We start from the raw sequence: 26046 nt of genomic DNA, 5'->3' as shown, positions 1-26046 counted from the left end.
ACTAACTTATGTCTCCATTAAAAGATCAAGGGAAAAAGGATTTCTTTATAGGATATTTACAATCGTTATTTACTTTCTTTTAATGAATGCAGACTCTATGTCAAACCTGATCTATAGTGCTGGAGTTAAGTAATTTTGTGCATATTAATCATCATTATTAATCATCATTTTAGATGCCCTGTATCCCTTTAAAGGCATAAATATTTAGAAAGAAAATCTTCACATAGCTTGCATCCTCAAAAATGGCTATAAAATCCAAGGCAGAGGTTGTGGGGTAACTTTCTTCACCTCAGCATGCACTTTCTAAATGCTTGCATTCAGGATTCTTGAACATACAACCCACATGCAATGAAAAAGTACAGAGGTTGTGGCTTCAAGAGCTAAAGGCCTGCTATGAGTTTGTCCTATTAAATATTGAATAAAAACAGGTCAGGAGGACCTAACCTACCAAAAGTACCAGTACCTAAAGGGGCCTGCAAGAAAGCTGGAGAAGGGCTTTTGACAAGGACAGGTAGTGACAGGACAAGGGGGTATGGCTTTAACCTGACAGAGGGGAGATTTAGATTAGGTATGGGGAAGAAGTTCTTCACTGTGAGGGTGGTGAGGCGCTGGCACAGGGTGCCCAGAGAAGCTGTGGCTGCCCCATCCCTGGCAGTGTTCAAGGCCAGGTTGGATGGGGCTTGGAGCACCCTGCTCTAGTGGAAGGTGTCCCTGCCCATGGGAGGTGGGGAACCGGATGAGCTTTAGGGTCCCTTCCAATCTAAACCAGCATGGGGCTCTATGACCTGTGCCCTGAGGAGCCTATTCTGTAAATAGCTGATACAGCCTTTGGCTGGAAGGGAGCCCGGAATGCTTATTTGGATGGCAACAAGTTTATTATTCTAATTTGTGATTTCTGAATGAAGAAGAGTGTTATTAGGTAACCTAATGAGATGAGAACAAAAGGAGACGGGGTATGGAAGTCTGGCAGAAAAAAGCATGATGAGGAGGGCACATATGTGTGAAAGCTGAAAAGGGGATACAGTGCCGAAGGGACAGATGGAGTCGAGCAAGGCTGCAACACAGGTCCTTCCACAGCTTGGGAAGAGGGCAAACAACACAAACTCTTCTAACCACAGCTCCCGCACAGGCAGGTTTGTGCACAGCAAATTTATCACTGTTTTCAAAAACAAGCACACTAAAACCAGCTTTTGATTCGTTCTGGCCACGTTCTTGATTTACACCGTTAATGGGCTTCTATGTTGTGTGGGGTTTTCCTTGGATACACACAGACTTCATTACGAAGAGTGCAAAAAAATCCCAAACAAAATTACCAGAAGAGGTTGGAACAAATATGGCCATAAGTGGGGCTGTAGGAAAGGGTAATTCCCCTGAGCTTTCCCAAACTTCCCCTTACTCTCGCAAGTTCCCTACGAACACAGTCTGAAAGTAAAACAAATAAAGCTAGTTCCTGGTAACGGTACTTTGTAAATGGATATTAACTCAATGTTTTAATTTCAAACTGAATGCAAACTTCAATGAATCTTTCAGCAGAAACAGGAACTTGATATTTACCCCAGTGCTTGTCTAAAAAGTTGTCTAAAAAGCCATCTTTTTAACTTAAACAAAATCGGTTATTGACTTTGGAACAAGCCCTTGTGTATTCCAGACCTGTCCTTGGTGGAGGAACATCATCAAGAGAGTTTTATCGTTTCCCAGGCAGTGTTCTTGCTACAGGCTTGCATAGGGTCTTGCGAGCTATTAGAAATACTATTATACCTTCCTGGTGTACCGCTCGCATTACTGTCTGGGGGCCTACTTCAAGGTATTGACAAACGTATCTCTTGATTTCCTTGATTTAGTTAAAAACCTTGTTCTAACCAGAGCTCTAGGGTGACCAGGGTTTGCAATTAATCCCTTCTCATCCTACAGCACTTGTCAGCTTGGTCCAGAAGCCAGTGGAGCAGGGAAGGAGCAATACTTGCAAACAAAGCCATATCAATGTAACCAGTGACTCCTCAGGTCCCCGGGGAGGATGACTGAGGAGGTGTCTCTGATCTCCACGGGAATGTGTACTTCACAGGCCTGGGGAAGGGCCATCAGTGCCAACTGCTCATTAACCTTCTCCACTGCTGGAAATCCACTGGTGTGCCTGGCTATTGAAACATCCTTATGAGAGCAGAGGCAGGGAAACAGAGGTGCAGGGTGTGGTGGGAAGGGTCACACATCTTCATCAGATAGCAACTAAAGGAAATGGAAGGAAGGGTGGCATTGCAGGATTTCAGCTTCCATCAGCACTACAAAAATAAACTATTCAGCATAAAAACAGCATTTTCCACAAGACCTATTTAACTGTGAGACCACAGTCTGTTCCTCCTCGCGGTTAAGTGATGGAGAAATATCTCCCGGGATTTAGATTTGATTTTTACAAGGGCCTGTAGGGACAGGACAAGGGGGAATGGCTTTAACCTGCCAGAGGGGAAACTGAGCTGAGCTCTTAGGCAGAAGCTCTTCCCTGGGAGGGTGCTGAGGCGCTGGCACAGGGTGCCCAGAGAAGCTGTGGCTGCCCCATCCCTGGCAGTGCTCAAGGCCAGGTTGGACATAGGGGCTTGGAGCAAGCTGCTCCAGTGGAAGGTGTCCCTGTCCATGGCAGACGGTTGGGCTTTTAAGGTCCCTCCCAAGCCAAACCTATGGTTCTATGGTTTAAGTTGTCTGCTGTTTAGGACACAACTGAACAATTTTAGCCTGAACAGGTTTGCTGTGACATCTGATACTTGGTATCAGCTCTGTGGGGAGAGCACAGAAGCAACCGCTCATTCTCAGAGGTTTTCTGTGCCTTGTGTCCTTTAAAATAACATCAACTGTAGAGCTTATATCAGCACTGTCAGGGGCACCTGGTGTTCCTCCTAACACAGCAGCCCAAGGCTGCCAGCGGAATTACCACTCCTCTATTGAAGCTTGCTGTGAGGTGGAAATACTACCCTGGAGTTCATGACTTTGTAGCTATAAAAAAAGATACAACTATCAGATCTTATTATACCACCTTATGCACAACGCGGTAGAAAGGGAAAATACAATACAGGGCTCTGGGGATCAGGAAATCCTAGAAAAGTTACTCCTGGAGGAAACAAAACCTCCAAAATGCAAAGCCCAAACAGGCAGAAGGAGCAGGTTTAACTTCCCAGCTGCACAGTACAGGCACCCCCACTGAAAACCGAGGAGTTTTAGATCCTTATGATCTTCGTGTGACTGACACACAAAGGAGCGAATTTCCCTCAGGCCTGCTCTCCCTACTAGTTTTTAACTGTGCACCCGCACAACTTGGTGCATTAGAAACACACGGGAGGCTGTGGAGAAATGAGTTTGCCTGAAACGGTTCCTGCAAGGATTTCATAGATCCAGGATGAGTTTTCTGATCAAAATCCATGAAAGAGACTGAGATAAAAGAAACCCAGGTTTAAGTTCATGCCCTCTCTAATTCAAGTCCGAGTATTCAGTCTTTCATTCCCCTCCCCTTTGGCGTAATGAATATTTATTCTTACAAAGTGGAAGGGCTTTAAACAGAAGAGATCGAAAGCATCAGAACAAAGCCCATGGCTGAGTCCCCCTTCAGATGGACTATAGGAGGACAGGTTAAAACCCCTGCTCTCAGTTCCATGCCCATCCAGCTTCTATCAGGATGCTTCCACCATTTTATGGGCCTTTGGAGGGATGCAAATAGAAAAGAGCTTCTGATTTTTGGTCATTCCACATGGTATTAGTCTATTCTTGTGTTGCTATTATTAATAAACATTTCCATCTTTAGAGCTATACGCCTGCACTTGATGCTTACCTCCCTACCAGCCTTTGTAGGAATGGTTCAAGTATTTCCTGCCCTTCCCCTTAATCATAGAATCACGGAACGGTTAGGCTTGGGAAGGACCTTAAGATCATCTAGCTAATGATGGCTCGTTGAAGGAAAACACCATTAACGTTTCAGTGGTGCTCACTGTACTCAGGATAGCAAGGCAAATATTATCTCAGGTTACTCTTTCTGTTAGCTGTGCTCACTCAGTAGCAGGGTTGCCAGCAAAGCGATCAGGCAGGATTTCACACGTAATTACAGCCTGAGAATGAAGCTTGATGACTTGCAGAAAATATCAGGAGACTGATCTGCTACCGAAGAAATAAGGCCCGATTCTAACAACCATTGCAAATGAAGCTAAGCACGTACTTTCTAGGACACGTTTGTTTTAATTTTAACCCAAACCTATGGGTGACCCTATAAACATTGCGTTTGCTGAAATATTGATACAAATATCTATGCGCAAGGAGGAAATAATTGGGTGGTGGCTTTAACTTCTGACAGAGGGAAAAGCCAGTTTAAAGAAATATATTACTTCCCTTCGACAGGCCTTGTAGGTTAGCGACAAGTAACTCGTAGGTCACATAAAAGTGCAATGATAAAATATGCAGGTGCTGTGAAACATTTATAAAGTGAAAGTATGAGGGAGCATGTAGTTTAGAATGTGAACTGACATTCTGGCATGGAACAGACCTCCCGCGGGGCAGTTCTGAAACTTCCAGAAATTCTTAAAATGACATCTTTCAAAAGGAACAAACATCAAATGTGCTGAAGTCGTTCCCTCAAAGTGCTTCACTGATAAGTCAGGCTGGGGATGTGCTAAAAATAAGTTGCCCTGTTTGAAAGCTTGCAGGACTGACCCGGCAGGCACATCATGCCGGGAGCTGTGACCCATGCGAGTGGTGCCCACACCATCCACCGTTACGCTCTGTATTAACTCAGGTTTATTTTGGCAGCCCAATGGGGAAACACATCCATAAGGCACGTCTATACCATGCAGAGGGACACCATGGCTGGATGCCTGGGCAGGCACTGACACGACCCAGCACAAGCCATCCAGAGGTGAGGTCTGACCAAAATGGCCCGCAGAGGAGGAGAATACTTAGTGGCATCTCTGCCCTGTCACTGCTGGGACAACATACACTTGTTTTATGTAGTTAGTGGCACAAAGAGCACTCTCAAAATGCTGAGCTTATATTACTGAGCCTGTTTAGTTCAGAAGGGAAACGAGAGGGCAGGAAATGAATGGCACAATGCAGGCATATAGCCATTTCTTTAATAAAGGCTGTGGAATTCAGGAAAAGGGAAAAAAAAACTGTTAAAGGGAAATCCCTTTTTTGTGCAAGGCATAATTAACCCACGGACCCCTTTTCCCCAGCCCTTGCTAAACATTAAAGCGTAGTAGGATAATATGGGTTTGCTACTGGTTTTAGGTTTGCTATGGTTCTTTTCTTTCTTAAAACCCAAGGTGTTAAAGACAAGCTGACAGGAGTCTGGCACTTCCAGGTATAGTATTTCACAGTAAGGTTCTTCTATCTGTATTAGAGTCAATAGCCATTGACAAAAAATAGAATAAAAGAACACATGTTCCATTGCTTTCACCCACCATTGATCTTCCTTTAAGTGCAAGGATGCAAGATACAAGATACAAGCCAAAGTCTCCCTTCTGCCCTCAGATGAAAAGTTTATTGAAACTAAGACCTCTCAATGCAGAATGGAGTAATGCTATGCACAGAATCTACTATTATAAACTTTAGAAACACGTTGCCTTTGCTTTAACTATGCAATTCTGGGAGAAGCGATGCTGCTGCATCAATGTCAATCTCTTCTCCATCATCAGAGGTGATATCTGTGACGATCCGCTGGTACAGCTCCACATTTGATCGCTTAATTCTTCATTTGGTTCTATTACAGGAATCTGGGCTAATTTAAACATAAGTAAGTAGTAGAGTTTTTTTCCCTCCAATGCGCATTTCCATAAAGTCAAGTTAGAATCATAGAATCACAGACTGGTTTGGGTTGGAAAGGACCTTAAGATCACCCAGTTCCAACCCCCCTGCCATGGGCAGGGACACCTCACACTAAACCATCCCACCCAAGGCTCTGTGCAACCTGGCCTTGAACACTGCCAGGGATGGAGCATTCACAACTTCCCTGGGCAACCCATTCCAGTGCCTCACCACCGTCACAGTAAAGAAGTCTGCATGCATTCCCTTGCACTTTGGTCTTCCACACAGCAAGTAGGAAGAGAAAACTCACACAAAGACCTAAACCAGCATCTTGACCAGAGAGAAACCAGAAGACAGGTTCAGGCCAGACTCAGAGCTGCAGCTCTCACCCTGCATTAGGACTGACGCCTCTGGGAATGTCTCTCCCATACAATTCCAATTCAGCCCTGTTCTATCCCACCGCTTCTTTCAGCTTTTCATTTCTTAGTTGCAGGCTGGTTATGCATGGGAGGTTATGAGGGCTGTTCATGCAGCAAGCAGCTATATAAGAGTACTTCATCTGCCTGGCCACTCTAATCCCATCCTGTATTTACTACACACCATTCAAGACTGTCTCTGAAGAGCGAGATTGCTCATTTCTTTACAGACTGTTCCAGGCACTCAGCATTATGAAATACAAGCTTTCTACAAGTGTTTATTATCCTCCATAGAAGAGAATGTGTTATCCTGTTTTGCAGACCAGAAGCTAGTAAAAAGGTTGATTTAGGCATTCAAAATCAGTGACTAGCTCTTAAGTGCGTAGTCCGAAGCACAAAGGGTTAGACTCTACAAAGAAAAGGTCACAAATATTTTTCTTCACATTATTTACTTCACAAAGAAGGAACTTCTTACTACAAAACCAAACAAATACTTTCTTCCCCTTCAACCATTTTCTGCCGAAAGACAGGATATATGAAGTTCTTGCTTTCAATTCCTTGTATCATTGGAGCTATAGATGAAAAATCGACTTCATCAACTGCACCATGGCAGGACGAGGGCACACGCCGCCCCAGGGAGTGAATGTTTTCTCTGCAAATAGATAATCCAGCTTTTTAAGTAGGGAAACTTAATAGAAAGAAGGACAATTGGTGCCATATAATAACTTCATTCAGAGGGACTAAATTGAGCAACCAGAGCAGATGATGACTTTATTAGGTGCTACCCCAGATATCTGTGTGCTTTTAGAACACCCCGATGTGTAACTGTTCAGCTGGTGAAATAGTGGCATAGCTTCACAGGAGTCAGTGAAGCTCTAAGAGTCCAGCTAAGGATGATGTACAAAGCTGTATACATATCTCCCCTTCCTTTCATTCCGGCATTCATTCTGGTTCCAGAACTTCCAACCTTAAAGAGGAACTGCAAAAAAACAGCAACGCAAGCTGCCCCTTTCTGCATTTCAACCTATCCATCTTCTAATTGCATGGTTTTGCCTTGAGCAAATAGTAAAAATGAGACTTTGTTCATTTTCTCTGTGTTCTTAACTACAGAAAGGAAATATCTCTAAAACCCTGTGTATGACAAATTAGCTCCCAGTCCATTTTGGAGCCCCACTGGATTTACTGTGGTACAAGACTAAGCAGAAGCTGTCCGACCACTGTCACAGATGAAATCCTGCTGGCTCAGTAACACAACAAAATGCAGATGAAAAGCTTTGAGCTATTGAAGCTTCGTGTAGTTCTACACACAAATCACACATAACTAGGTTGACTTAACTCCGCTCTAAAATTCAACGAGGGTAATGAATTTTTACATCTTCTCTGCTATTAGTGACTTGCACGTGATAATCCCAATAATATTATCTCAAATTCCTATGATACTACAATATTAATGGAAATGTAAAACTAAACTGCTGAAACTTAAACCCGATTAATAAAATATCCCGTCAAACAGATTCATTCCACTTCCTAAAGCAAAGAACTTTACTTGATCTCAGAGCATTAGCTATTTGAAATGCTAAAACATTTTTCTTTCAGTTGTAAAAGATTTTTCCACAGGCAAGAGCTTGTTTGTCACTATTCACACGGCAGCCTTTCCACAAAAACCCAGGCTCCTTCTCTGGATCCTTGTGTTTAGGCACTGGAGTATCTAACAAGAATAGGTAGAAATTATTCCAGTGAGTTAACCGGCTCTTGGAAATGGTTTGGAAAGAGACACTCCCTCAGATTTTCTCCTCTATTTGAGGAAATATGACCTGCCAGTCAAAATTAGGATCTCTGTTAGGAAGGGCAGCATGAGCAGACCTTCACTCCCATCTGCTTAGGTAGTCTGGAGATGAGACTAAGCCAAACTGAGAAGAGTTCCACAGTGAAGCCCCATTTCTTGGATTTGAACGCCTGAGTTCAGTCTGAATTTGTGCTGACCTTATTGCAGGTGACTTGCCATGGAGACTCAAACCTGAGTTTAGCAGAAAAGCTGATGTGAAGCCATAAAGCAACCCAACACATCCTCATGACTGCCAGAAAAAATGCAAACATATTTCTCCTGCTTCTTCTCTGGTTTCAACCAAGTCAAGCACTCGGTACCCTCCATGGGGACATTAACACGAAGACAATTCCCAAAACACAGGAAAGTGTGATCCTGACACAGGCACATTAATGCTGGGGGTCAGCTGGGAGCAGCACACCCCTCTCCTCTCCATCTGGCTGTGTTGCAAGCAGCAGAGGAGCGTGCAGAGCAGTGCAAATGAGCATGGCAGTGACAGATCTTTCATTCAGGAGAAGTGCGAGTCTCAAACAAGAGAGCAGAAGACGGAGCTTGGGGCACACATGCTGCGAATGCACCCTACTGAATTTCACTTGTTCCATTAATACCACAGGAATCGCAGCCTTGCACATATGTAAACACTTGGAAAATAGCAATCCTTGCTTGTGCAAGTGGAACACATTAACACAGCTTACAACTTCAAGCCAGCACTGCCACCCATGGAACAGATGGGTCCTTACATGAGATGCGTTCAGGCTACCCAGGCTCAAATAAACCTCTGGACCAGAAGTCTCCAGCACTCACACCACAGTGCAACAAGCAGAGACAAACTCTGTCCTCAATCATCTGCCATCATGCAAATCTAGGTGAGCAGATCGGACTTTCTTAAGGTCACTTCATGCTCACAGCACCACTGACAGGACCTACCTGGCTGCTTTTTGGCCGGCAAGGTGCATTTGGGTCTCCTGGGCTTTAAAACAAGTAAGAGAAAGAGCTGCTCTCACCTCCATAGGGCACAGCTTTCATTTAAGGACCTCAAACATAAAACTGCTCACAGGAGCTGCTTTGCTTTCACCAGAAGCTTTTGTGTTTTATAAGCTCCATTATTACTAAAAGGTTTAACGATTTAAACAGCACTCTTGATTTAAGAGATGCTTCCACTCTTCACCAGATATCACACCTATAGGGGACTAACACAAACATGAGGAATCCTCTCTGGAATCTTCTAAGGCTGGTAGCACTCAATTCAGTAGTTTTATTTCAGCCACAAATTCCTCTGGAAATATTCAAGACTTTCATAATACTAAAAGAATAACCCAATTCCGACGTTCTAAATGATACTATTTTAGCTAAAGGCAGTATTTTAAAAACCTCGCTTCTCTAAGCCTATTAACCTACCAAGTTCAGCTACAGGAGTAGAAAAAAAGCCTCCTCTCGCCGCTTATTGACACTGGATGTCATCTAAATGGCTAAAATGCAATACTGCTCCTAGGATTATTACTGCATGAGAGAAAGATATTTAAGAAGGGACTCACAGAAGAAGCCACACTCGCAGAGCTAAGCCATATGGGCAAACCCCCCTTCTAATTTCATTGTATTTATAGGTCAGCTAGTTTTATTTTGAAGCACAAGAGATTTACCAGGAAAATTCATTACTGCCACTTGCTCTGATTTTCCTTCTCAATACAATTAAGCTTTGCTAATTGTCTATCATGATTAAAATCATGCCAATAACAACCTTGTTTCCCCATTTGGCTGCGCTCCAGACTCTTCAGAACTCTTGTTTGAGGGCAGTTCTTCCTGTAGCAGTTGTGAAAGGTCTTTTACCAGACACGTCAGGTGAGCTGTTGGCCTGTTTGCCAATAAATTAAGAGAAGTCAGGATTCTACCAGTGGAAGGGAAAGAAGATGGTCAAAAAACAAAAACATCGCCAACAACTGTATTTTAAGGACAAAAAGAGTGAGATTCATTTAAGACTGAGAATTCATTCTTGCAGGTCGGAAAAATGACCTCGAACTACAGACAAAGATATGGAGGTGTTGAAATGAATGATTACTTCGGGGCTGTATTATCCTCCCAGCAATACAAAGGCAATGTAAGGCATGGAAATTCAGCCAGAACATAGAAAAGGGAGAAAAGGGGAGAGAAAAGAAGTGGGGGTGAGGAGAAGGGAGAGAAAAGAAAGAATCAGCTCTGCTGTTTGAGCACAAACCGCTATTTCTCAGCTTTATGCCCTCAGTGGAAGGCAAACCAGGGGTGCAGAGGAGAGGACCAGGAGATGAAGGCAGCTCTGCTTTGCACTGGGGCCCACTACTTGACACAAGGGCACCCAGAGAACCCCTAGCAGGGGGAGCAGGACAAAGCTGGGAGGCCAAAGCCATCCTTGGTTTCTTCCTACCTTCACCTCACTTCCTCCCCCCTTAGGAACTTCCCTTGATGAACAGAGACAGAGCTTGGCTTTTAGCAGTGTTCATCAGCAAATTTCTGACAAAACAGATTTTCAGGGCAGAATATTGATTTATTGACACTAAGATGTTTTAACCTTCAATGCTCTTGTTTCCCAACAGCTCATTTGCTGGTTTCCTCAGGAATCAGCACTCCTTGGGTAGCCCTACCTGGCACCAGGAACAGTGCTACAAGGGGCACTCACAGCCAAGGTTCTGGGGCTCTGCTATTCCCAGTAAGGGAGACAGAGAGAGAACACTACAAGTCCCACAGTCTGCTTTAATGTTTTTAATGCCTCCACATAAAAGCTTCAAATGAGCGCTTATACCTGCACATCACTTCAGTGTCACAGAGTAAAATAACCAGCTCACCATGTGCCTCACCTTTTGGCAGTATAATACGTGTGTGTGGACTTTTCTAGCTCATTCACAGTTATGCACTTCTGCTATGTAACACATTCTGTGCCTCATTTCCCCTTAGGAAAGGTAAAAAAAGCCACTGCCTTTCTCTCCACTTCTGTCTAATTTACACTGTAACCTCTTTGGGCCAGGACCTATTTCTTGTTACGTGTTCATACAGTGCCTAACACAAGGACAACCTAATCTGAGACCCCTTTTTAATGCAAATGTAATCGAGAGCCAGGCTCTTTGAACAAAAAGGGTAATTTTGGTTCCCCCTCGGTAATGGAGTTTTTCTCTGGGAACAGATAATTGGGCTGTTTTGTCATTATTCGTTTTAAGTGAGGTTAAGGTGCTATTGGTGGGAAAGTGAAATATGTATTGTGGGCTAATCAGCAGTCAATATCAAAATGTGCTGTGGCACAGCTCTCCCTGCAGTTACTGCACTTAGTAGATGGGTTGTACTAACACAATAAAGGGAAGAATTTGGCTACGTACGCATGTAGATTGTTATACTTGCACATCTTCTTTTACAGTACGTCATGCACAGAAGGGTTTGAAGACTAGGAACATGTCCACAACAATTATGGGTCCAGACAGAGAACTGCCTGAAGGCAGGAGATACAGTTAGAGCAGTTTAAGTTACTGCCTCCTCCAGAGGAAGCAGTCAGAGGCAGTGGTACCCCTGCTCCTCATCTACCATGACACATAGTAAACCAGATTTCGGTCCAGTGGTGGGTTAAGTTGGGTGGTTTCATTTGGCTTTGCGGAGGACTAGAAGGACACACACAATCAGTCAATGCATCTCAGCTGAAGGCAGTAGAATTTAAAGCAGTGGAAATGAACCACTGGCAGCTGGTTATATTTTCTTGCTCTAGAGTCAATAGGGTCAGTGAAGACGCAACCTGGTAAATCCAGTCCAAAGAATAGCAGATTTGATCCTTCATTCCTACATGCTACTAGTTATCAAAAAGCTTTTTCTCCTCTCACAGCAAGGCATGTTTTTCATGGTGCCAGGGCACAGAACTAAAAACATTCTTCATCAACGTTGTTGTCAAATACATTTCAAATGCAGCAACCCCCATCTTGGTGCTATTTGTTTCAGTCCGAGAGAAAGCAAAGGGCTGCCAATCTTCCACCATTTCCTAGCATGAAGGACAGCTTATCAGAAAATAGCATCAGTGGCAGATATTTGAAATACATTTATTCCAAGGTGTCTCCCACTCTTTCCCATGGATACTAGATTTAAAACTGCTACTAGGCAGCCTAGCTTTTCCAAACCCATAATGGGCTATTCTGGTTAGTCTTTCAACCGAGTGAATCCGATTTGCTTCTGAGTGCAAGCCATACTGCTGATATGAATCACAAAGCAATATATAAAATATACCTTGGATCTATTAGAAACTTTCTTCCCCTGCAACAGTCACGTGCCCAAGATTTAAATCAAAGAAGTCCTCTCCATTAACATGCGGAAAGGAAAATCCTTGGCTCCAGGATTTACACCTTGCTTTAGTAAGATGGATCCTAACTCTGACAACCTCCTACAGACACTGCAAAGAAAACCTGCTCGTTCCAGCTGTTACCCGAGCCTCCGAATTCCTTCAACACTTCGATTTTAATCCTCTAATTACATGACTTGTAAGCTACTGGATTCTCTGTTCAGGAGAATTTGTGCAGGATATCCTGCAGAAAGAAAGAAGTGGTATATTTCTGCAATACTTAATTCTCCCACAATGAAGTCATACTGGACCCAACCTACAAAAGCCAATCTGAGTAAGAAAATAATTAGCATGCACTCATTCCTTTAAACGCCAGGGAAAAAAAACTGTCCAATGTACCTGAAATTTCAACGCCTTTTTTCCCCGATGCCTTAGGCATTAATGGCTTTTTAACAGGACATAATATGTCATTTTCTTAAGGCAATTTTCAATGTTTTTCACCTTCAGAAAGAATGTACCGGGTTAATCTTTCCCTGCTGACATCATAAGGATGATTTCTCCACTTAAAAAGGTCTTCAAAACAAAAGGAATTAAAAAGAAGAGTTCATTTACAGTTTCTCTGCTGAGCAGACAAACTGTACTTCAGGATTGTTCAATGACAGCCTGTGGGACAATTGTCCATTCAAATGATTATCATATTGCAATATGTGTCCCAGCAGTACCTGAATAAATTCCTACATTATAGTCCAGGCTCTGCTGTATAAAGAATTCAACCATCTCTCATTTGTGACTCAGGAGACCTGGGTTATGCTCCTGGATTTGCCGCTGCCCTCTGGTATGCTGCCCTGCAAAAATCTCTGCCTGTCTCTCTGTTTCTCCACCTCTAAGATGAGGATCAGGATCTCTTTATAAAACACTCTTCTGTAGAGGGATCAATGTATAATTGCTAAGTTTCACCCTTTCAAATGGCTCTTCTGGAAAGCAACGGATTTCACTCTTCATATAAAGTACAAAAGCCAGTGTGTCTACAGCGTTTTTAAAGGCACTTCCTTTCTCACAAGCTCTGCAATGTGTAAATGAAAATACCTCTGAAACAAATTCTGTTTGTTTGCTATCCATTGTCTGCATACACTGACACGCAGTTCATCTTATTTTCAGGGGGCTGGGGAAAAGTTAGCACTTAAGCACTTATTTCTGCGGAAAAACCATTCATATAAATAAAAGGAAGACAGAGAGAGACGAAGTGCTCTGTATGGACACTTTAAGCTGACAGAGAAAATGCTCGTACCGCAACAAACTGGAGCGCGCTCTGGGAGGACAGCACTATTCTTGATTTCATCTTTTAAAGAAAATGAAGAAGAATGAATAGCTATGCCTCACTTACTCTTGAAGCAAATCAAAATGAATATGCTGGTAGCTATTTTTTATCTTCCAGGTCTTGTTAATGAAAACAAAAGACCTAAATCTTTGATTACTTCCCCTCTGTGTCAAAAATAATAGTCCATGTCCTTTCTAGTTCGATAGAAAGGAGACTTGTTAGATCTAAGTCCTTTCATGTAAAACACTATCACACAGGTTTGCACCAGTCTAACCCACTAAAATGAAGTTGAAAAAAAGCTGCCTTCTTTTTTTCTCCCCCCTTTTGGAACTGCACTGCAAGCAATGATTAGGTTGCATTTGCCAATAAATCTATAGGGATAAATGAACCAAAATAGCTACTCCCTCTCCAACCTATCAGTTAACAGGCTTCCTTTGTTAATGATGTTATCATTTCATGATTTGCCTTAAACCTTACTCTTTCCATCCGGTGCCCTTCAGAACCAGTAAGTCCCATCCTAAAGGCTGTGCAAAATGCATTTAGGACATCCATGCTTGTGAATTTGTATTGCAGCAATTTCAGCAGCACTCACGGTCCTAATTAGGTGGAATCTCAGACACGCAGATCTTTCAAGAACCCACGGTTCAGGTGAAAATGCGTCTCAGCAAGAAAACACTGTGTCAGTCCAGAACAAACCTAAAGTGACAGCAATTGATTTGAACTAATGAAGACATAAAATGATAAGGGAGGATAATTTTAAGAATGTAGGGATAAGGAATTATAATTCCGAAAATCAAATGCAACACACAATTACGAAGAATCAAGTGTCAAGGGAAGAGTGACCTTATTCCACTGAGGTCATTCAAATTATTCTAATAGCAGCTTCCTGCTTGTCAGTATTAACCATAAATATGGGTGGTTTGACTTGTTAGTGGTATGGTTTTTTCCTGATATACCGAGTAGTACATTTTATTCCAACACAGATTCCATTTCATTCCCACAATTTTCCCTCTAAATGCATTTCCAGCTCAGTTGTTGACCGGGAGAAGCCAGTCTTTGCACCCAGCTGTACCCCAACTTCCATCACTGTCTCACTTTGCCCCTTCATTTTAACCATGGATTTGTTTCACGCGGGCCTTGAAAATCAATGCTTAGTACGATGCATATAATTATTCAAACAGAACTTCCATTTCCAGTAATTACTGGTGCAGCACTATTTTTCTTGCTGATGTTTTAAGTAACCTGAAGAGAAAAAGGGAGACGGAGAGAAGACACAGATTAAAAAGCAGTTTAAATGACTCCAGCCTTTTAGCGGAGTTGTGCCAGTCGGAAGCTGAATACATCATTCGGAGTGTTCTTTCCAAATGGTTGTGTAACCAAAAGAAAGGGGGGAAGTAAATCAGGGCGTGATTAGTCTCTGTAGCAAGAACCAGGTAAGAGAACAAATCAAATCTAACACTAGGAAAGCAATAATGGAAAATGCCCGTCTCACTGACAGTTCCCTTGAGATAAACAATCTAACAGCGCTGAGCTGAGCCCGTCTCCTCATCGGTACTGCAAAAGCCACTTGTCCACGCTGGGAACTTTGTGGAAAAGGAATACCAGCCCTAGTCTATCCCTTGTTAGCATTATGGGTCTCTGCGTTTAGCAAAGATAAGCAATTTAACACGTTATAGTCCACAAACTTATCAATCACCCTCTGAGATACTCAGTCAACATTTTCACAACTCCAGGAAGTTAAAAGGAGCCCCAAACTCTCGAGTGTCTTTGAAACAGGTAACACTATATAAAGACCACAATATTTTTTCTTACTGCTTTCCCTTCCCAGCCTCACCAGTTAACATCAGTGATATTTCCAGGCTCAGCCTCTGCTCTTCACTATGTTGAAGATATGTTCACTATGTTCCAGGCTGAGGAAGTTGGGGCTGTTCAGCCTGGAGAAGAGAAGGCTGCATGGAGACCTCATAGCAGCCTTCCAGTATCTGAAGGGGGCCTATAGGGATGCTGGGGAGGGACTCTTCGTCAGGGACTGTAGTGACAGGACAAGGGGTAACGGGTTAAAACTTAAACAGGGGAAGTTTAGGCTGGATATAAGGAGGAAATTCTTTCCTGTTAGGGTGGTGAGGCACTGGAATGGGTTGCCCAGGGAGGTTGTGAGTGCTCCATCCCTGTCGGTGTTCAAGGCCAGGTTGGATGAAGCCTTGTGTGGGATGGTTTAGTGTGAGGTGTCCCTGTCCATGGCAGGGGGGTTGGAACTGGATGATCTTAAGGTCCTTTCCAACCCTAACCATTCTATGATTCTATGTTAAGCATTTCCTACCACACACTGCCTCCTCATGAGCAACAAGGTAGTCCCAGGGCCTGCAGAGCCCTGAATGCAGATCGACTGTTGTATGAAAACAAATATGAAAACTCTAAAAGCTTTTGATCTGTGTGATGAAAACCAACATCGATACGGATTACACCACTCAAGGAGAAGCCAGCTAATAGAGCACTCACAAATCTTAATTCATCCATTTTGCTATCAGAATTCATTTCATCCTAATTTTAGAAGACTAACGCGGCCCTGCCTAAGGCACTACAATGTGCTCAAGATAACCCAAACAGACGTTGTATCACTCAACACATCAACTGCCTATGTGAAATCAGAATTAATGATGGAACAAAGTGACCAAAGAGCCTCGTCCTACATTTAGCAAACCAAATTCACTTGAATGACTTTTACATGAGCTCTTAATTTCCCACTTCTGTGGCAGCAGCAAGCCCCAGTCTCTCTGGCTGAGGCCCGTGAGCCAGGCTCCGTGTTTTGACCCACATGCTCACGGGTTCTTAGCTCCTAAACTGGTAGGGAAGTTGTGAAACAGATACTCCCTCTACCACATTAGCTGACAAAAGTGACATATCCCCAACACAGAGATTAAGGGTGAGATGCAGCCACATGCAGCCTTGCACCTCACCTTACCACCCACCAGGAGTGCATTTAATCCCTGACTTCTACCAGCCACAAAAAATGAAGTGGTGAGAAATGTATTAACCTTTATAGTCATGCATAACAATCTGCTGTACATCACGACTTAAACTGGAAAATATGCCTGACAGTAGAATTTCACCCTTGTTAGATAAAATGAGGAAAGGTGACTGTGTGTGATCCTTGCCCCGCGCTTCCATTGTGAAAGGAGACAATTGGCAACAGCATTTCTTATTAATTACATGTTATCTCTTTGAATAGACGGGAAAGATGTGATTTCTCCTCGCTCTTTTTGCTGGCGCAGTGTAAAGAGACACTTTTATTAATTGGACGATACATTGGGCTTTAAGGTACTTAAACTCCTAAACCCTACAGATGAATCCAGAGCTAAGAATGAGGTATGTCACTTTCCGATACAGATCGAGGGATATAAGGAGGAAATTTTGGATATAAGGAGGAAATTCTTTCCTGTTAGGATGGTGAGACACTGGAATCGGTTGCCCAGGGAGGTTGTGAGTGCTCCATCCCTGGCAGTGTTCAAGGCCAGGTTGGATGAAGCCTTGTGTTGGATGGTTTAGTGTGAGGTGTCCCTGTCCATGGCAGGGGGGTTGGAACTGGATGATCTTGAGGTCCTTTCCAACCCTAACTATTCTATGATTCTATGATTCTATCAACTAACAGTGAATGTTAACATAACTGAAATCACTAGGGCAAAAAGCCACTCACCACAGCCAGCAGAGAAGTGTGTGCCTTGTGTCCAATCTCTCTCCTGCACAAGAGGCTCTGCCCATTCAACGTGCCCTGCCTTAAGTCCACTGCCCAGGCCATTTCTATTTAAAATGGATAAGCAAGAAGAGGTGACTGCACTTGTTCAAAACCACCTAAAGAAAGTGTCCCTTGCTCCTCCTCCCTGTGTCCCTTGGTGGCTGAACCACTCAGGGTAACAAAACCCCAAATTCTCCATCTTGTGCAAGAGATCCTGCCTACCGCAAGCAAACTCCAGATAAACTACACACAAACATCTTCTGCTCCATTTCCACAGCCTCACAAATTTATAGTTACTCCTGGAAGCATGCACCAGTTGCAGAAACTGGAATCGGCTGCCCAGGGAGGTTGTGAGTGCTCCATCACTGGCGGTGTTCAAGGCCAGGTTGGATGAAGCCTTGTGTTGGATGGTTTAGTGAGAGGTTCCTGTCCATGGCAGGGGTGTTGGAACTGGATGATCTTGAGGTCCTTTCCAACCCTAACTATCCTATGATTCTATGGAAGAGCCCATGAGAAGCCTCCTCTCCTGCTCACAGTCCAGTTCAAAAGCCAAGTCTCACAAGTGAGCCTTGTAAGCTTGCAAGCGGGCATCTTGCTCACCTCCCACCTGGTTGGCTCCCTCAACCTTCTCTTAGAGTGATCTAAGATCATGGTGCTAAAACTCGGTGCACTGAAGTGGTTATACTCGTACTTATCTCCTGTTTTGCAGAGGGGTTTTTCAGTATTTCAAGTTCACGTTTTGAAAGTTTTTCTCTATGAACTACAAGCGCTGGAAGCTTGAAAGCAGAGCAAGGTGAGAGATCGAGACCTGATGCCCTGAGAAAGAGACAAGACACCTGAGAGCTGACAAAACTCATTTAAACATTGACATGTTACACCGAACGTGTCCAGAAGTGACTGGGTTTTCTAAGTACTTACACGGTGCTATCACAGGATTTCAGAAACCTAAAGCACTAGAGATTAGTGCTTTAAAACCTAACCTGACCTAAAGCAAAACGGATGGGTCCCAAGGAAGAGCTGCTCATTGCTTGTCAGCGATCTTACATGCCTTACTCCTGCAGTACTCAGATTTTCCTTGCTGGGTAATACCAGAGCACAGACCGTCCCTTCAGACTACTAGTACAGGTCACTCATGGTCCTGTGCATATGAATTGCCTGCACTCATATGTAAAGTTTTCTTTCCTCTGTCGCACTGCTGTTTGATTAATTAGTGCCATTAAAGCACCTACACAGAGTACACATGGCAACTTGCTTTGTGTAACACTGGGAAAGAAAGAGCAGGTCCTTCTGAATTCAGGGAAAAGTCTCTGAAGTGGAAATAGATAAAGATAATCAAATTCAGATGAGATTAAAATTAACTGACTATCAACCAAATGACACTATTAATAAATGTCCACAACAAGTAGGGACAGAAAGGACTCTGAAAAGACCAAATGTAATTTAATTAGACAAATGAGAACATACAAAAGAAACCGTAATAGCTAACCACATGGAAAGACAAATAAAGATTTCAGCAATAACTGATACTATTCATTGTATAAAATGAACCATATCAGTGCTCCTCTTCATTTGCATACCAAGACGCAGGTGGAAAACCTTGGGATTTTAACTGTAACCTTGTAAAACTATAGATACTTGTCCTCTGCATTAATAAATGAAGTTTTGTTCTCTGTGTAACACTTAACATCAGGCCACGAGTGCAGAATATACGTATGTACTCACAGCAGTCTTGTGATGCTAGGGAATACCATTATTCTGATTTTATGGATAGAGTTTTACAACCTCATTAGTCTTGAGGCAACAAAGCTTTCTTCGTAGGGTTTGATATTACGGAGCGTGAAAAATCACATCCCATCATCTACATGACTAAAACAGGCAACGTTTCCGATGCAAATGCAATGAGGTTGACAAGACCCTGCCCATCAGCTATGCTGACTGCTGAACAAGGAGGGGAGCATAGACAGCCTATGGAAGAAGGAATATGGTGGCATTGGCCAGGGATGCAAGGATGAAGGAAGGAAGACTCTCAGCTTTAGCCCTGTTTCTTCAGTTCCTCAAAAGATAAAAAGGAAGTCTCTTGTTTCTACATTAATACTTGAAGACAGAGTACCTTAATGTTACCCTAAATGTCATCCCACACTCAATAACCATCCAACAGCATGCGCTGAACTTCCCCTGCAAGGCCTGTCCTGCTGCTGTTCAAAGTAACACTGATAAACCTCACTTTCTAGCAAGGCAACTCACTGTCTACACTTAGATAACAATGCAAACTACTACAGAAAAAGAGGGTGCATCGGAATGCACTGGCTATTTATGTAACCCTGCTTTTGCTAGTATGGCTCTATGTATGGCTCCTCAAGGGAAAAAACAAGGCTAAAAAGAAAAGGCACTGAAATGAACCACAACCTTTTAAATATCACAGCCATGTCGATACAGAAGCTTCTTCCAATATAAATTTTGGTTTGAAAAGTCCCACTGCAGAACAACTCTGCAATAACAAAATATTTACTCTATTGAGATAGTGAAAACTCTCTTAAACGATGCCACCAAATGGTTTATCATCAAATTCTACCACCACGGCGCTTTCTATTGTAGCAGTTTCCTAATTGCTACTGTTTGCTGCATTACTTCACTAATCAATTCATTTGATTTCACTGTGTTTCAGTCACTCCACAAAGGAATCACAGAGTGGTGGGTGTTTCTAATGAGATCCTGCGAGGACCCTGAGTAACTGACCCTCAGCTACACAACACTTTTATCAACAAGCTGGAAGAAAATACGAAAACGTGATTTGATAAAAACATCAAATGACTGACAAAGATTAGGAGAATAGTAAATAATGAAGTGGAGAAGGTATCGATTCAAAGCAACCTGATAAGATCAACACAAGCAAACATTATGTGCTCCGCAGTACAGCTACTGAATGAGTCCTAAATGCCAATTGGGAATTAGGATAAACTCAATCCTAGGAACAAAGAACATAGAGCACTTTCATAGGATGGAGAAGTCTACTTTAGGAAGCCAGGGGCTAAAAAGCAGAAAAAAATTGGAAATCATGACAGGCATTGCTGTTGTAACAAGGGGCTAATGCGTTCTGTGACTGTGTTAGCAGAATAAAGCCACACAGGAATAGACAGATTATATCACACTGTTAATGTCAATTGGTACAACCACAACAGTAATGTAGCAGTGCTGTCCCCATCATGGGTCTTGCATGAAACAGCCACAAGAATGATTAAAGGAACAGTAAATAAGAGCAAAACGTAAGGAACTTCATCTATTTAGTTTATCAGAGGAGAGGGCACAAGTTGATTACAGCTTATTAATACCTACACGGGACACTGAAGTTCAGTAATTGAAGCCTCTATGAAATAAACAGAGCTATAATACAACCCAGTGGCTGGAAATTAAGCTAGGCAAGTTCTGACTGGAAATGAGATGCTGGCTTTTAATAGTGAAATAAATATCAACTGGAAATGATTTATTGAGAGTTAAGCTGCATTCCTTAACATTGTAAACCTGAATTTCACAAGTGGATGTTTTCTGACAGATACACTGGATCTGCTGGATTAGCCTTCAGGAGGTCACAAGAGATTATTACACTGGTCCTTTCCGGCTTTATGAACCACAGGTCTCTAGATCAGTCCCTGTCCTATACCTAAGGCCTTAAGTGTTTCCTTCAGGTCATTAAGTTTAACATCCACTCTCCTTCCCTTTAGAATATGCAATTAAAGCTACAACTGCTGCCTTAATTTAATGGCAGTTAAACTCGAGCTGGCCCCAGTGTTTTCTGTAACCAACTCACTATTGCAAAGGAAAAGTTGGACACTGTCCTCTGGAGCCACCATCTGACCAGGCTGCCATAAGGGGACAGGGACAACAGCACGAGTGACTCTCCCCCAGAGGACAATCACAGCAAGGAATCTAATTAAAAGGCTGTGTCATTAGAAACCATTTTTGGAATACAGGACCTCAAAGGAGCAAAGGTACAAGGAGCCAGCTCAAAGGGTTCATTGAGTCCTGACATCAAAAGACAATCCTGTTGTTGAGATAAGCTTCTCTCCGTCCCCATGCCATGGTAATGCAGGACTTCCCCTTGTCTACACCCGTTTTTCCTCATCAGTGACATGATACGGACAACATTCCTTTTCCTGGGAAAGTTTTTCCTGGCCCTCCTCCTCCTGTCCCTCGGCCCCGAGTCTGAGCCTATGCAAGCTTCACGCAGGCTCAGCTAAGCACCATTTTGCTGCGGCAAAATAAACCAGCTCCAACATTCAGCCCACAGTTTCCAAAAGCAGCTCTCATTGGTACTGTGTGCAAGAAAGATTCTTATGTAAAATAAGGATGATTTTTAAACGTTTCCACTGGAAGCTCGGGAGTGCAGGACGCGATACATCCTAGCTGAATCATGCAGTCTAAGCAAGTACCCATTACTGATGATGATTATGCACCAGAGCACCTCATTAAGCCTTTGACTCTCTGGTATCCATCTAATCAAGACAATTGCACATCGGCATGTTTCTCAACTATGACACGACCTACCAGGCTTGAAAGGGGGCAATTTCTGAAACCAAAGGCAGCACTGCCAACAGTGGAGTGAAACATAGGGAAGGCTCCATATGCTTAAATAGTTCGAAGACGGAATGTTTAAAACCAGACTCCAATTACTCCAGTCATAAAAGACTGATGTTTCCTCTGAAGGAGATGCATGCACACGAAGTTCCATCAGGAGTACTAAAACATAAGCAAAGTCTATTTGTTCTTCTTTGCATACACACGTTTCTCACTATGTATCATGAGTTACATGCCTGTACTCATACCTTAAGAGTACTAGAAAGAAAAACGCCTTTCCTTGTGTGTTGTAGAATTAGCTTTCAAAGTGTTAATCATGTCGCGACCACCAACGAGGTATTTTGTACACTTTCCAATCATTGGCTAGTTATTTAACAATGACTTAGCAAAAAACTCCCCCAAAAGACAGACAACAAGAAATAGAACGCATATGGTGATCTGGGAAATCAAATCTTACAGTTATGCTCTAAAATCCCTCTAGTTAATGCAGAGGACAGAAAGGAATTTGCTCCTAACATATCATCATGCACATAACTAATAAGGGACTCCATAAATTGCTGGTTTATAGAGAACAGGGTATGGGAATTATTTAACTACATTTGTTTAGCAGAGATGACACAATCCATCACCTCATCACTGAAATAAGAGAGCCTTAAAGCAACATAGAGACTGCTGCCATCGCCACCACCACATGCCACTTAAGATGACTATATACATTAGCAAAATACAATAAGATAGATAACCTGAGATAAAAACGTTACATTGCTGTCTTTGGATTTTGGTCTAGTCTTAAAATATAACCCAGTTTTTATATGAACGTAACTAGTTACAAATAAAAACTAACTCTTGCGTACCAATCTATTTGCAGTGCTATAGATCTGCCAGCTGAAGGGATAAGGAAGAACGAGCCCCAAACACACCAAGATCTGATTTCACTCCTGTTGTTAGTAATTTATTTGATGTTGTAAGCACACACAGCCCTTGGAAACCATCTGAGGCCTGAGTGGAGAGGACTTTGCTGAGTTGCTTTGGTGAAAGCAGCCTTCCTTTTACTGAGCCATCAGCAGGGAGGTCAGCAATAAAACTCTTAATGTCTTCTTTCAAGTGGAATACTTCACATCTAACATGCAATTCATTTTCCTGATGTACTCATGGGAGTTTACATGGAGATAAAGAAGGTGAGTGTCACATTTATTCCTCAAACACCTGATCATACAGAATGCACAAGCCTTTATGCTGAACAGGTTTTAGCTACAGAAGTGATAGCCTCCTTTTGGCAAGCCTGTGTGGCTTCTCCAGCAAGTCAGCATCTCTCTTGCTGATCCACAAAAGAGATGTGGGGACCATGAAGATTTCTTCCTTGAGATGATGCTGATGGCACAGCAGGACTATCAGGAGTCTCAGTAACATAATAAAAGTCTCGGTGCTCTGAAATAACATTAGGAGACTAATGCGACTCAGGGTTTCTCAACAGACTGGAGCCTTGTTGGTTTATTGCACGCAATTTAGTGATAGTCATACCTTTCATGGGGTGCAAAAGTGCTTTCTTTTCCCCTTTTTAATAACAGCTACAGAAAATCAATAGATTTCATGAGTTCAATTAATCCCCACAGCTGCTGTGCCAGAGTCAGGAGGAAACAAAGAAATTCTCCATTTCTAAGCTTTGGGACTAAGCTTCCCCACTGTTGCCTGTAGAGGAGGATGGTCCTTGAGTACCTTAGACTGTGGTTTCCATTAAAGCATGCTTTCCTGCAATTTGTGATGTTTATTGGAAACCTTAGTAATTTATAAGGTAAGCTAGTGCTAGACTATGTTCTGAACTAACAGAGCCATGCAGTCATTTATATTTAAATGTATTGGACGGCCCTTAAATATAAAGCCACTAGGATTTAGGTTTGGATAATGGATTGAGGTCCTTGGGGCAGCCCCGTCTCAGCACTGCTGAGTTACAGGGAGGTTCATTACTGGTACTTACTCTTAAGTAATTAGAGAAACACGCACTACCTGAAAATCCATTTCTAGATCTTTCTCAACGGTGGATATTCAGCAGCAGGTTGGGGAACCCTTGCAGGCAACTTTCCACATCCAAGATTCAAAAGCCACTAAGCACCCATGCCCTGGGTATCACCAAAGCACATCAGACTTCATGACTTCTGCACGGACAACTATGTGTGTGGCTTGATTCCAGTTTAACCCCTTTTCTCTGTATGACAGAAACCTGCAAAACACCTCGTATTTATAATACATTTCCTCATCCAAAGTCTGACTCAGTTTTGAGAACCAGCTGCTAGACAGGGCCTGGGCACCCGCAATGCTGACCTGTGCTCACAGGGGACCTTACTGCAATGTGTGCCACGCAGACTTTATCTTCTCCAGGAAAAAGGTTAATGTTTTATTTCTCCTTCTAAATAGCCAGTTTGGGTCCTGTAAAGGGCCTATAAAACTGGTCTTGACTAATTACCTTGTGGTAAAAGCAGTGACCTCGAGTAGATCATTGTCCTTTATTGCTGCCAGATTTGATACCAGGACAGTTATCCTGGTGTATAAAGGCTCCTTTTCACATCACACAGTGAGAGCCTTTGCGCTTCCAACTCTCACGTGCAATTTTTTGCCAGTGGCAAAGCTGAGCTATATTTGAAATGTTTATCGAGGGATTCACCTTTTGCACAGCCCCGAACAGCTGCCTTGTGACAATGTCACTTCCCAAAAAAGCTATTTCTACATCAGCACACAGCACACGGTGACAATGTGAGTATAGGGAATGCACGAAGGAGCTGCAATGGTCCTATGGTCCTGAATGGGTGGGTTACATCCCTTTGTCCCGAGGGATATAACCCACATCATCCTTTTGTCAGACTCAGGTATGGGGGGTTTGCAGCAATAAAAGGTCATTCCTCTCTACTCCATCTATCAAAGAGGCCAATACTGGGCTCTCTGAACTTCTGGTACATGACAAGCTGGTTTTACATCCGATATGATCAGTGGCCACATACCACAGTATCGCAGGCACCCATGTACGCAGTGAAAGAGGACCCGGAGCGTTCTCTCCTGTTGGAGTGTGGATCGGTTTGTATTTCTCAACATGACGATGGTGGCTGCCAAACCCGATAATGAAAAATTGAAAGTCAAATAACCCCTATTAGTCTGTCAAAGGTTGATGGAGCTGGTATTGTATTTTCCCATTGTGAATGACTACCATTGTTAAGAGCTGACAGGCAAATCTCCACAGAAATATGGACTCTTTGTGAGAGCTATTTATAGTAACATATGACAATGCAGTGCTATAATATGCATACTAGAGCACTGCCTGGGATATGCAAGAGCCCCCTGGTACAATTTCTGAATTGTAAGGCAAAATTCCATTAAGATAAGAACATTTGAGAGGCCTAAACAGATGAGATATGGAGAAGTGGGGAGGAATGATTTGGGGTTTGTTATGGCACAGCACCAACAGCATCAGTATGTACAACAGCCTTTTAGGGAGGAGTAGAGAGCTCATTTATCAGTAGCACAAGAGCAAAAAAACAAGTCAGGTTTGTGTTTATTTTGCTCTGCTTTTCTTTCTTGGTGTTTTTGTTGGGGTTGGTTGGTTTGTTTGTTTCATTTTGTGATCGGTCTGTGCCTGGATCCCACAGGAACAGGGAAGTGCGGTTCAGGATGATCAATAGCGAACAACAGCAGGATGGATGGCTGCAGGAGAGATTCAGAGGCACTCTCTCAAATATTGAATATTAACTGGGACCGGTACCTAGCATGCTCAATGTATGCAGAAGCAGGTCCAGGCTTCGCAGCAGTGTTAGCAAAGTCAGTACAAAGCCCAAAGATGAGGACCAAATGAATGATTTCAGCAATTCCTAAAGGACTGGATGACACAGAACAGAGTGCAACGGCAAGATAAAACAGCCAACACGGCTGAGCATACACTACTATGATTAAGCCTCCTGCAGATGGCCTTCCCCTCCTCCTTGCATGCCAAAACTCATGTCGACAAGGCAGAGTGGAGCTCTCGGTGCCACCCGGTCCACCTCCACAGCACACCTTTTCCTGCACGTAACCGGTCCTCTCTAAGCCCAAGCAGCAGCTGGTGCTGCTTTTACCAGATGTTTTCTAATGCATGTGGCTTTGAAA

The 26046-nt window shown here is 43.0% G+C and overlaps 1 protein-coding gene across 4 annotated transcripts in view; it reads right to left on the bottom strand.

Annotated features, from left to right (window-relative positions):
- The window catches only part of DAB1 (DAB adaptor protein 1), a 484717-nt gene that overhangs the window by 188950 nt on the left and 269721 nt on the right, over nucleotides 1-26046 (bottom strand). The gene's annotated exons all lie outside the window — the stretch shown is intronic.

This window comes from Lathamus discolor, chromosome 3 (genome assembly GCF_037157495.1).
Source record: "Lathamus discolor isolate bLatDis1 chromosome 3, bLatDis1.hap1, whole genome shotgun sequence".
Classification (NCBI taxonomy): domain Eukaryota; kingdom Metazoa; phylum Chordata; class Aves; order Psittaciformes; family Psittacidae; genus Lathamus; species Lathamus discolor.
Note: the sequence above shows the minus strand (reverse complement) of the source record. Positions and strands in the feature narration are given on the sequence as shown.